The sequence below is a fragment of the Rattus rattus genome, chromosome 11 (assembly GCF_011064425.1).
Source record: "Rattus rattus isolate New Zealand chromosome 11, Rrattus_CSIRO_v1, whole genome shotgun sequence".
Classification (NCBI taxonomy): Eukaryota; Metazoa; Chordata; class Mammalia; order Rodentia; family Muridae; genus Rattus; species Rattus rattus.
Window position 1 is genome coordinate 17,046,575 of NC_046164.1, and position 9,625 is coordinate 17,056,199.

Here is a 9,625-nt window from a genome sequence, read left to right on the forward strand (position 1 = left end):
TTCTAACTACTGGGACTGTTCGAATGTGCACACCTTATCCCCTTCCCAGGAGAATTCAGCACCTCGCCACACAGCGTCTCAGTGACCAGCCAGAGAGCACCTGCTGTATGCCCCACAACTTCTCATTGAATCCTCAACCACCCACGGAGGTGGATGCGTCCTTTAAGTTGCTAAGCAACCCCAAGGTCGCCAACTAAGAAGCCCTGGACCAGGATTTGAGCCCAAGTCTGTCTAATTCCACAGTCTATGCTCTTAGTCACTGTAAACAGGGGCTCCACCAGAAATAACTAACGACCAGGAAAAAAATAGAAAAGAAAGGGGCGCTGCACATTCCTACATCACTGTGGGCATTGGTTGGGGACAAGGAGACAGCTCCTAGATGATGAGGGCTGACACAGGGACAAGCTACTTTGTTTTGAAATCAGTGTAGCAAAGTTTGGTCAGCAATCACATGTCTCTTCATTCATTGATTCAACAAAAATGTAGAATTAACTAGTGTGTCGGACACTCCAGGAGCTAAACACAGGTTAGTGACTTAGGCTCATCCTTGTTGTCATGGAGTCCGGCTTCAGGGGATCAGGAAAACAGAACAGGTTTGGTGATGCTGAGTCTGGGCTAGACTGGTCTCCCGGGAGAGGTGACATTTAAGCAGAGAAGAGAGAAACACTGTAACAAGAAAAGGCCAGCCAGGTGGTGAGAGAAGCAGATGCAGAGGCCCAAGAGAAGTCATGAATGGAGCACAAAGCCCACCACAGTTACAATGTAGTGGGAGGTGTGGTCCATCCCGTCAAATCCATCGTCGTCCCCCCCCGTGATCAGGGTCCAAACCTGACCTGTAAGAAGGGTGTTGATTCTAAGTTCCTCCCGGGGCTTTATAAGGGATAAAGCCTTTATAAGGGCTTTATAAGTGTAAGCACAGAACACCTAGAATGCTATTAGGTGCCTAGGACCCAGTTCAACGAGTCACTGATAGTCCTGTCGTTTCATCTCATATATGATATAAGGTATATTATATTGACATATATGGTATCACATACCAGCTTATTTCTAACCTGATCGTCTTTAATCCCAGGGGAAACTATACTGCTGGCTTTATACTGGCTTCCTCAAAGCCTTGGACTCCCTGTCCTGAGAAGACCAGATTGGTATTATTTCAATAGACACAGGAGACACAATGGCTCCGGCCACACTCTTTGACCCCCATGCCCTGGTCTCCCCAAACCTGACTCTTCAGCAGGAAAATTCCTGGCCTTTAGGATTAAGTTAATGCTTCCTGAAGTCTCCACCCATCACTAGTATCACAGAGAGAACTAGCTTCACAAACAGTCCTCGAATCTGAGAAGGGTTAAAACTTCACTTCGTATCAAAGATGGGCTAGGGGTGAGATGGCTCAGTGGGTAGGGATGCTTGCTGCCTATACTACCAACCTGAGCCTGATCCCGAAGCCCACATGATAGGAAAAAACGGATTTCTACAGAGTTGCTTTCTGACCCCCCCCCACAGGTGCGCATGTGTCCATGCGCACAAATAAAACATAACAAAAATCAACCTTCAAAAAATATTCTAGAATAGTAAAGTGGATGCAGGAGGGTCTTGAGTTTGAGGCTAGCCTGGACTACATGAGACCATCCCAAAATAATAATTAAATATAGTAATTTAATTTCCTCCCATGTCCTCCTTGCCTGGAGTGGAACATTTCCTTTCAAAGAAAATAGGACAAGGAAGAAAGAAAAATAAATCATTCAAGGTAAGGAGGCCTGGCAGACTCCAGGCTATTGTAGCACGGGCCCTAAGCAGGGCAGATCTGGAGGGTTCAGTGAGCTGCCAACGGGATGAACTCAGAGCCAAAGGGGGACGCTGGGGCCATGTGAGAGCTGCCTTCTGCTCTGCCCACCCTCTCCCCAAATCCCTTCCTCTGCTGCTGGGTTTGTTTTTCATCTTTTTATCAGGATGGGTTAAAGGGCAAACCACAGGCAGAGAGAAACCACGACAAGCCCGTGCCTGCTGGAATGGGAATCTCCCAAACCACTTGTAAGGCCAGGGAGAGTCGCCCGGTATCCCAGCCCAACCTGTCTTCAGTGAGGCTGTGAAAGTTCAGATTCTCCCCTCCCGACAGAGCAGACATCTGAGTGTATGCTACATGGAAGCTATCAAAACCTCCCAGGTCCTGAATCTGAACCCACCAATCCCTGAGCTCCCCCAAGCTCAGGACTTGAAATCCCACCAATCCTCACCCTGAAAACCACCCTAGAAAGCTCCACCCCACAGAAGCCCCAGTTCCCTGCGGCTGTCCCAGGAGCATAAGCCTCCCGGACTTGTCTCTCCACACCCCTGACCTTCCGATAAATCTCTTTCATGAGCTTTGCTACCTGGTGTGATTGTCTCATACAAGAAGACAAGCAATAAAGAAAAGAGACAGAGCAGGCCCCTGAGCTCCTCTGCTCAGCTGGGGATACTCTCTCCTAGAGAGTAGGGAGCTGAGGAGGCTTCCTCTCAGAGCTGTGTGTCTCAGGACGCCCTTCCATTAGGGCACTGTCCCACCTCACAGCTATGTGGTTCCTGGCCTTCCAAGTCCCAGGACACCTTCCCATCCAATCAGAAAGACCAACAGTGCTGAGCTCAGACCACATCGATGGACAGGGGGACAGCAGCAAGGATGACAGGGATGGTGAGCTCAGACTACATCGATGGACAGGGGCATAGCAGCAAGGATGTTATAAAAATTGAGGAGAACCATGAGTATACAGTACATTAGAAGGTAGCCTTAATTTAATGGGAAGGCCTGTTCGAACCACATGAGGCTGCCTACAATTGCCGTGAACATGGCTCTAAAATAGAGAACTGGAGGTTTCTAGAATGGATATGGTCGTTGATTATATGTAGGCTGAGAAGAAAGATGGACGAGGAAAGTGTTAACTGTGGATGTCCCTCACCAGAACCTACACTGACATTCAATCTCCTTTATGAAGGAGTCAGAGGACAGAGCTGGACCCAGCTGTGGTGACTGGAGGCAAGGCCACTGTGAGATGGCAATTAAAGCTTAGTGGTGTCATACGGCTAGGGCCCTGAGGAGAGGGACCTGAGCTAGGATGCTGTTTGCCCCTTATGTTATCTGGGGACTCCACAGAGCCCCTCTACCACCAGCAGCAACAAGTGCCTCACCAGTCAGTCTCCCAGACTTTCTAAATCACTCAGTCTCGGCTATTTCGTGGTAGCAACAGAAAATGTGCTAACATAATGCCAACAAACATATTCGGGGTTGAACATGAAACCCGAAGAGAGGGCAGGAACTCAGCAGGCGAGAGAGAACTAGTTCTGAGAAAACCATAGGAAGAGAACACCAAGAGAGGGGCAGAATGAAGCAGCAGGTTTGGGAAGATCTTGTTCACCCTCTGTTGGGAAGGTTAAGATGAAAACCATGCTGGCTGTGACCGGTTGGGAATAGAAAGGAAGCTTCTTAGACACCTGGGTCTCCAGGACCCCACGAATCCTGCAAGCGGCAGCAGGCACCTCGAAAGGCTAGCCTTTGGGCTCTAGGTGTAGCTCAGTTGGTAGAGTGCTTGCCTAGTGCAATCAAAGCCCTTGGTTCGAGCCCCAGCACTGCATAACCAAACATGGTAGGGCAGACTAGAATCCCAACTCCTGGGACCATCGGAAGTATACGGTCACCCTTAAAACTTTGAGTTTGAAGCCAGCCTGTGCACATGACACCCCATCTTTAGAAATACAGACAGACAGACAGAGAAGCTAGCTGCTTCTGCCTGGTGTGAAGGACAATGAGTTCATGGATATCACCTAGCTGCCGACACATCTTGCCTCCAACATCCTCCCACAGAGTCTAGAATACCGCTGAGCCCAGACACCACAGTTGTACGGAAAGCACAGGGAAGGTGTGAGGAAAGAGTGGGGTACCGTGCACCCTATTCTGGCACTGTGAAGATGGAGAAAACTTGGTCGTACACACCAGCTGGGTCCCAGAACCCTCTTCCCTCAGCACCACCCAAAGCTGCCTAGCTGCCTGCTCATCTGTTCTCTGAGGAAACACAGGGACCAAAAAAATCAACCCTAAAATCGCTTCTGATCCCCAACACACAGCACATGAGGGGCATCTGGAAGCCGACAGAAAAGCTAGCAGATCCTTTAAGGCTGGTATCGATGGTCCTTTGTCCTTCCCCTCTTCGAAACAGCATCCCCTCTCCCAGATGATCGTTTTTTCCTTGGCTCAGCTCCACACGTGCACACGTGTAGCGTGTACAATTGGAGCCAGGCTATTTTTCCCTAGCTTTTGGAGAACAGCATCTCTGGGATGCCAGCTGCAGTGTCCACCTCAGGCAGCCTTGAAGCTCCTGCCGGCACACTCCAAGACACTTGCACATCAGTCCCTCCCCATCCCTCCTGTCACAGCGAAGCGTTCTCCAGCGATCCAATGGGAGAGACACTCCTCCCTTTTCCAGGCTCCCAACCCAGTTGAACTCCAAAGAATCCTGCTCTGAGTTCAGCCAGCCCCAGTTAAAACCCTTTAGCATGACATCTACCTGAGACACTTTCTGGAGGCGTTTTCAAGAACTTGCAGAACTCCTTTTAAAAGAAAATCTCTTTAAGCCCACACGCTGAATAAAACCAAAACTGTGAACAGACACTCTGACAAGGAAACACAGATGCCACAAACTGAAAAGGCATATGCAGAGAACCACAGGAGAAAGAACACGGGTCCATCCTTCCTGGGCTGCCGTGGAAATCATCACGAATCCCATGCCGAGCTGCCACTCTGGTCAGATATGACTAGGAGGGATCCTAAACCAAGACGGTACAGCTGTCTCTTCACAAAACAAGGCCGTTGCTCATACAGTCTTCCTGGTTCACAGGGTATGCTATGCATATACGACACGGAAACCCCCCCTCCCTAAAACCATAAAGGTAAAAACAAACAAACAAATAAGAAAGAACAGAAAATGAAGAAGACTGTCTGGACAGAAAGGCCTTGGTAGGAAGAGGTAGACCCGTTTAGAAGATGAGAAGCTTCTCCCCACACAGGGAAGACCTGATACTGCCTTGATGCTCACTGCACGCTATGACTCAATGGTGCTTTCCCTCCGAGTCAAACTGAACTTGCCAACCCACTGTATAAAGTCATGTAAGTAAAAGAGGGGCACAACCTTTAAGGATACTGAGAAAGGTTTGTGTTTGAGTGCATTCTGTTTTAAAAGAATAAAAGCCACACAAGAGACAGCTACCAACACAGTGAGGCTTGCACAACGGTATTTACTTAGGCTTTGTATCAAAGTGTCTCACCTCAAACAACCCTCCGAGCGAGAGAGGGAAAAGAAAAGTCATAGTCTGCTCCAGCAATTACTGGAGTTAGATAATTATGAAGCGGAATGTGCAAACAGCCACCAGCATGGTGCTGTATCCAAGGACCAACCTTGCACTGTCAAAGCACAGGAATTGGTAAGATGCTAACAGGATGACACGACCACATGGAACGAAGTATTCATCAAGTTTCCACAAAAAAAGACTCAAGCAGTAAAAAGAAAATGCAGTGTCCTGCCAGACCCTCCACGTGGGCAGTTCGGTGCAACAAGCCAGTCGGCCCGAGGACCATCTGATCATCAGGAAAGGCCCAGGACTCCCTTCACAAGCTGCTCTCTAAAGAGGGGTTTTTATTTCCCCCACCACGAACTAATCAACTGAAATGTGTTTTCACAAACTGTTCTCTTGGAATCGTATACAAAAACCTGACCTTCAGCGTATGCCAGGAAAGTGAATTATGTGGTTGGAGGGACAGACAAACAGGTGTCTGTCCTTCCCAGTGCACTGAAGCCCGGCCCCCCACAGTCAGAGCCTGACACCCAAGAAACAGACACCTCTCTGTTATTGGTTTTTCTTAACGTGAACAGAAGTTTAGTATTTCTGACTTAATTTCAATGACTATTCTGGTGACAATCAGACATTAAATTTGAAATAAAAATGAAACTTGCCCACACTTACACATCACTTACAGTCTTTTCCCCAGTTTGGTTTAGCTTATGATTTTTGTTTTTGTTTTGGAGGGATTTTTTTTTTCCATAACAGGGTCCATGTAGCCCAGGACTCACTGTGGATTGTAAGCTGATCTGGAATCACTGATGCTCCTGCCTCTACCTTCCAAGGGCTGGAGTTATAGACATGGTCCACCATGCTTGGATGAAAGAAATCTCAATACACAGCCATTGCTGACACAAATTGGTATAACGCACACCCCACATAGTACTCATTGGTAGGTCCATTAGGATGCCCTACAGATATGTTTCTGGGGCTCTACCACAGTCTCTCCTTCTTAAATACAGGCCTCATAGGTTGTTGATCTACTTATATCTCCATTGTTGGCCTGAAAAAAATGAAGAGAAAATGTAAAATAAAATCCAAACAAGAGTAGCCCCAAGCAGAATCTATAGGGATATTTCATCCAACAAAGTACCACACATCTTGGCTGAGAGTGCTGGAGGTCCAAATAACTGGACCTCTCCCTAAGGTAGCGGCAGGGAGGGGGTAGTGCTTAGAAATCCGTGTTAAGCCTTAAGCAAGGACTTTGTAGATGAGCAAGGAAGTCAACAAGTAAAGTTGTGATTTCAAAGGCTACAACAAGAAATCCAGAGCTAGACAGAGCCCAGAAAATGGATCCAGATCATTTTAGCACAGCTTTTCCAAGGGGTGTTTGCTCTATTTTAGCCTGACTGGAAACTGAACAAATTAGCAACAGTTTGCGTTTTTATAAAATGCTACAAAGAAGCATTGCTGTCATTTCCTCTGGGAGTCTGAAGACAGGGAAACCAGAGAACTTCCTGCAGCAGGTGCCTGCGTTCACAGACATCTAAAGGAATCTCTCTCTCACTGATACGCCTGAAGGGATAACTTTTGGAACATAGGGGTGCAGCTCAGAGACCTGGTGCTTGCCTCATATGCATAAACCTCAGCACCTCAAAATAATAGGAATAGTAGTTTTTCTTATAGTGTAGGCTCACACTCACGTTCTTAACTGGCCACTTCCTAAAGCAGTGGTGAGAACTTCTAAGTTAAAGATCTCTTAAAACATGAACCTAATCAGTTATGTAAATTTCAAAAAGTAGTTAAGGATTTTGAATGTGAAAAAAGACAATGTTTGACAGTTTGAGGAAATAAGGACCTGACTGAAATAGCTGTTAAACCATTATTTAAAATAGGGGCCTCGGTGGAAAGGCTGTCCTCTATCAACCAATAAATCTGACCACCATAATTTTCCATCCAATAGCAATGAAAGGATAGAAAATCCACATTTCAAAATGACTTATAAAGAGGTTGGGGGAACGGCCACATAGCAAAGAGCATTGGTTGAGCTTCAAGGGACACAGGCTCAGTTCTCATCACCTATGGGGGCTCACAAAACAAACGAACAACAACAACAACAACAACAACAAAAAACTAAACAAAAAGCCAAAACATGTAACTCCAGTTCCAGGGAGTACAACACCCTCTTCTAACCTCTGAAGGAAGGCACCAGGTATATACAAGGTGCACATACATATCTGGAAGGAAGCAAAAGCAGACACACACACACACACACACACACACACACACACACACAAGAGAGAGAGAGACAGAGACAGAGACAGAGACAGACAGAGACAATAAATGTAAATAACTTATCAAGAACAGGAATTATTAATAACAATAGAACCATGGGGTGGGGGGGTGGGCTATAGTAACATTTCCACTTACCTGTCACCCTCTAAATTCTATCTGTTCTGTCCTTCGCTTTAAAATATAAAGTCAGAGCTTTACACAGATTCATGATCCCCAGAATTTGAGGGCCACTCAGGTACTAAAAGAAGCTGGAAGCGACCCAACAGGATTTCCCTAGGCTTTTAGGCAAGCTGGTTTTTTGCAAGTTAAGTTTTATGCAAAAGGAAAATTAATTCCTTTGAGCCTTAAAAAGAAGGGGACAACAGTTTCCTTCTTTAAAAACAAAAACTGTTTCAATTCTTAAACCCCTTCTGAGAGAAGGCTTTGGCATCCTCAAACCATTCTGACCCCATTCTTTCATGATGCTAAGCTCATTTACTGAACTCCATAGCCATGAACCAGAGGTTGATTAGAGAGCAGAGGGTCTGAAAAAAATCTGTAAAATAAGTCAACTTGATCAAAGAATGGAAGGCTAAAAGAGACCCTGAATTAATGCTAGTCTGTGATGTTAAATATAGTTTGACGTTTACAAAGGAATGGCTACATTTTAAAGTGATTTAAAATAGGATCCACTTGACCCTAACAGTTCATAAAGAAAAGTTAAATCTTTTATACAAGATACACAAGAAACAAAACTTCCAAAACTATGAAGACAGAAAGACTTTAATAAAAAAATAAAATAAAATAAAATCGTCTGGCTGGATTACAAGCATGTTAATTCTTAAATATTTTATAGGTGTGTTTACAGACATGATTACCTAAGCACACCAGATACCTGTGCTTATACAGAATAGGGCTTTGGACTATTAACGTACAGGTTGAGCATCCCTGACCCAAAAAAATCTAACATCCAAAATGTCCCCAAATTCATAACTTTCTCAGGGCAAATATGAAAAAGTAGAAAATTCCACCCAGATGTCAAATAACTACCTGAACTCAAAATGTAGATACACTAAAAACATTGCATGAAACTACCTTTATGCTATCAGATATAGATTACACACAAATTATGTTTAGATCTGATTCCCTCTCCCAAGAGATCACTATGTATATACAGACATTGCAAAGTCTGAAGAACTGCAGAGCCCTTTTACCCACACGCATTTTATTTTCTCAAAGCAGGGTTCCACTGTGTGTGTAGCCCTGGCTATCCTGGAACTCGCTCTGTAGACCAAGCTGGCCTCGAACTCACAGAGATCCTCCTGCCTCTGCTCCCTGAGTGCTGAGATTAAAGGCATGGGCCACCACTACCCCGCACCTCCAAGCATTTTCGATGAGGGAGCTCAAACTTAATTAAAACATACATATCTGTAGAATGCACAGCTCTACAAAAGGGACACGGGAGAGTGAGCTCTCACTACCTTACACTTGGAAGACGTTAATGAAAGATAATAATGATAGCACTAAATCCATCAACTTTCCCGAAAAAGAGTTCATGCATTCAGTTTTATAAAGGAGACACTCACTAGGGGTCATTACAAAAGGGTTCGAAACGAATCTTTTTGGATTGCCACTCAGTTCCCCTAAATAACCTAAAATGCTATTCAAACGACACAAAATCTTACAAACATATCTCTCAAGGAAAGCAAACAAGAAGAAGAAGAAGAAGAAGAAGAAGAAGAAGAAGAAGAAGAAGAAGAAGAAGAAGAAGAAGAAGAAGAAGAAGAAGAAGAAGAAGAAGAAGAAGAAGGAAGAAGAAGAAGAAGAAGAAGAAGAAGAAGAAGAAGAAGAAGAAGAAGAAGAAGAAGGAGAAGAAGAAGAAGAAGAAGAAGAAGAAGAAGAAGAAGAAGAAGAAGAAGAAGAAGAAGAAGAAGAAGAAGAAGAAGAAGAAGAAGAAGAAGAAGAAGAAGAAGAAGAAGAAGAAGAAGGGGGGCTGGGGGACCCTATGAATCATATTTAAATATTTACCAAATCACCACAGGTTCTA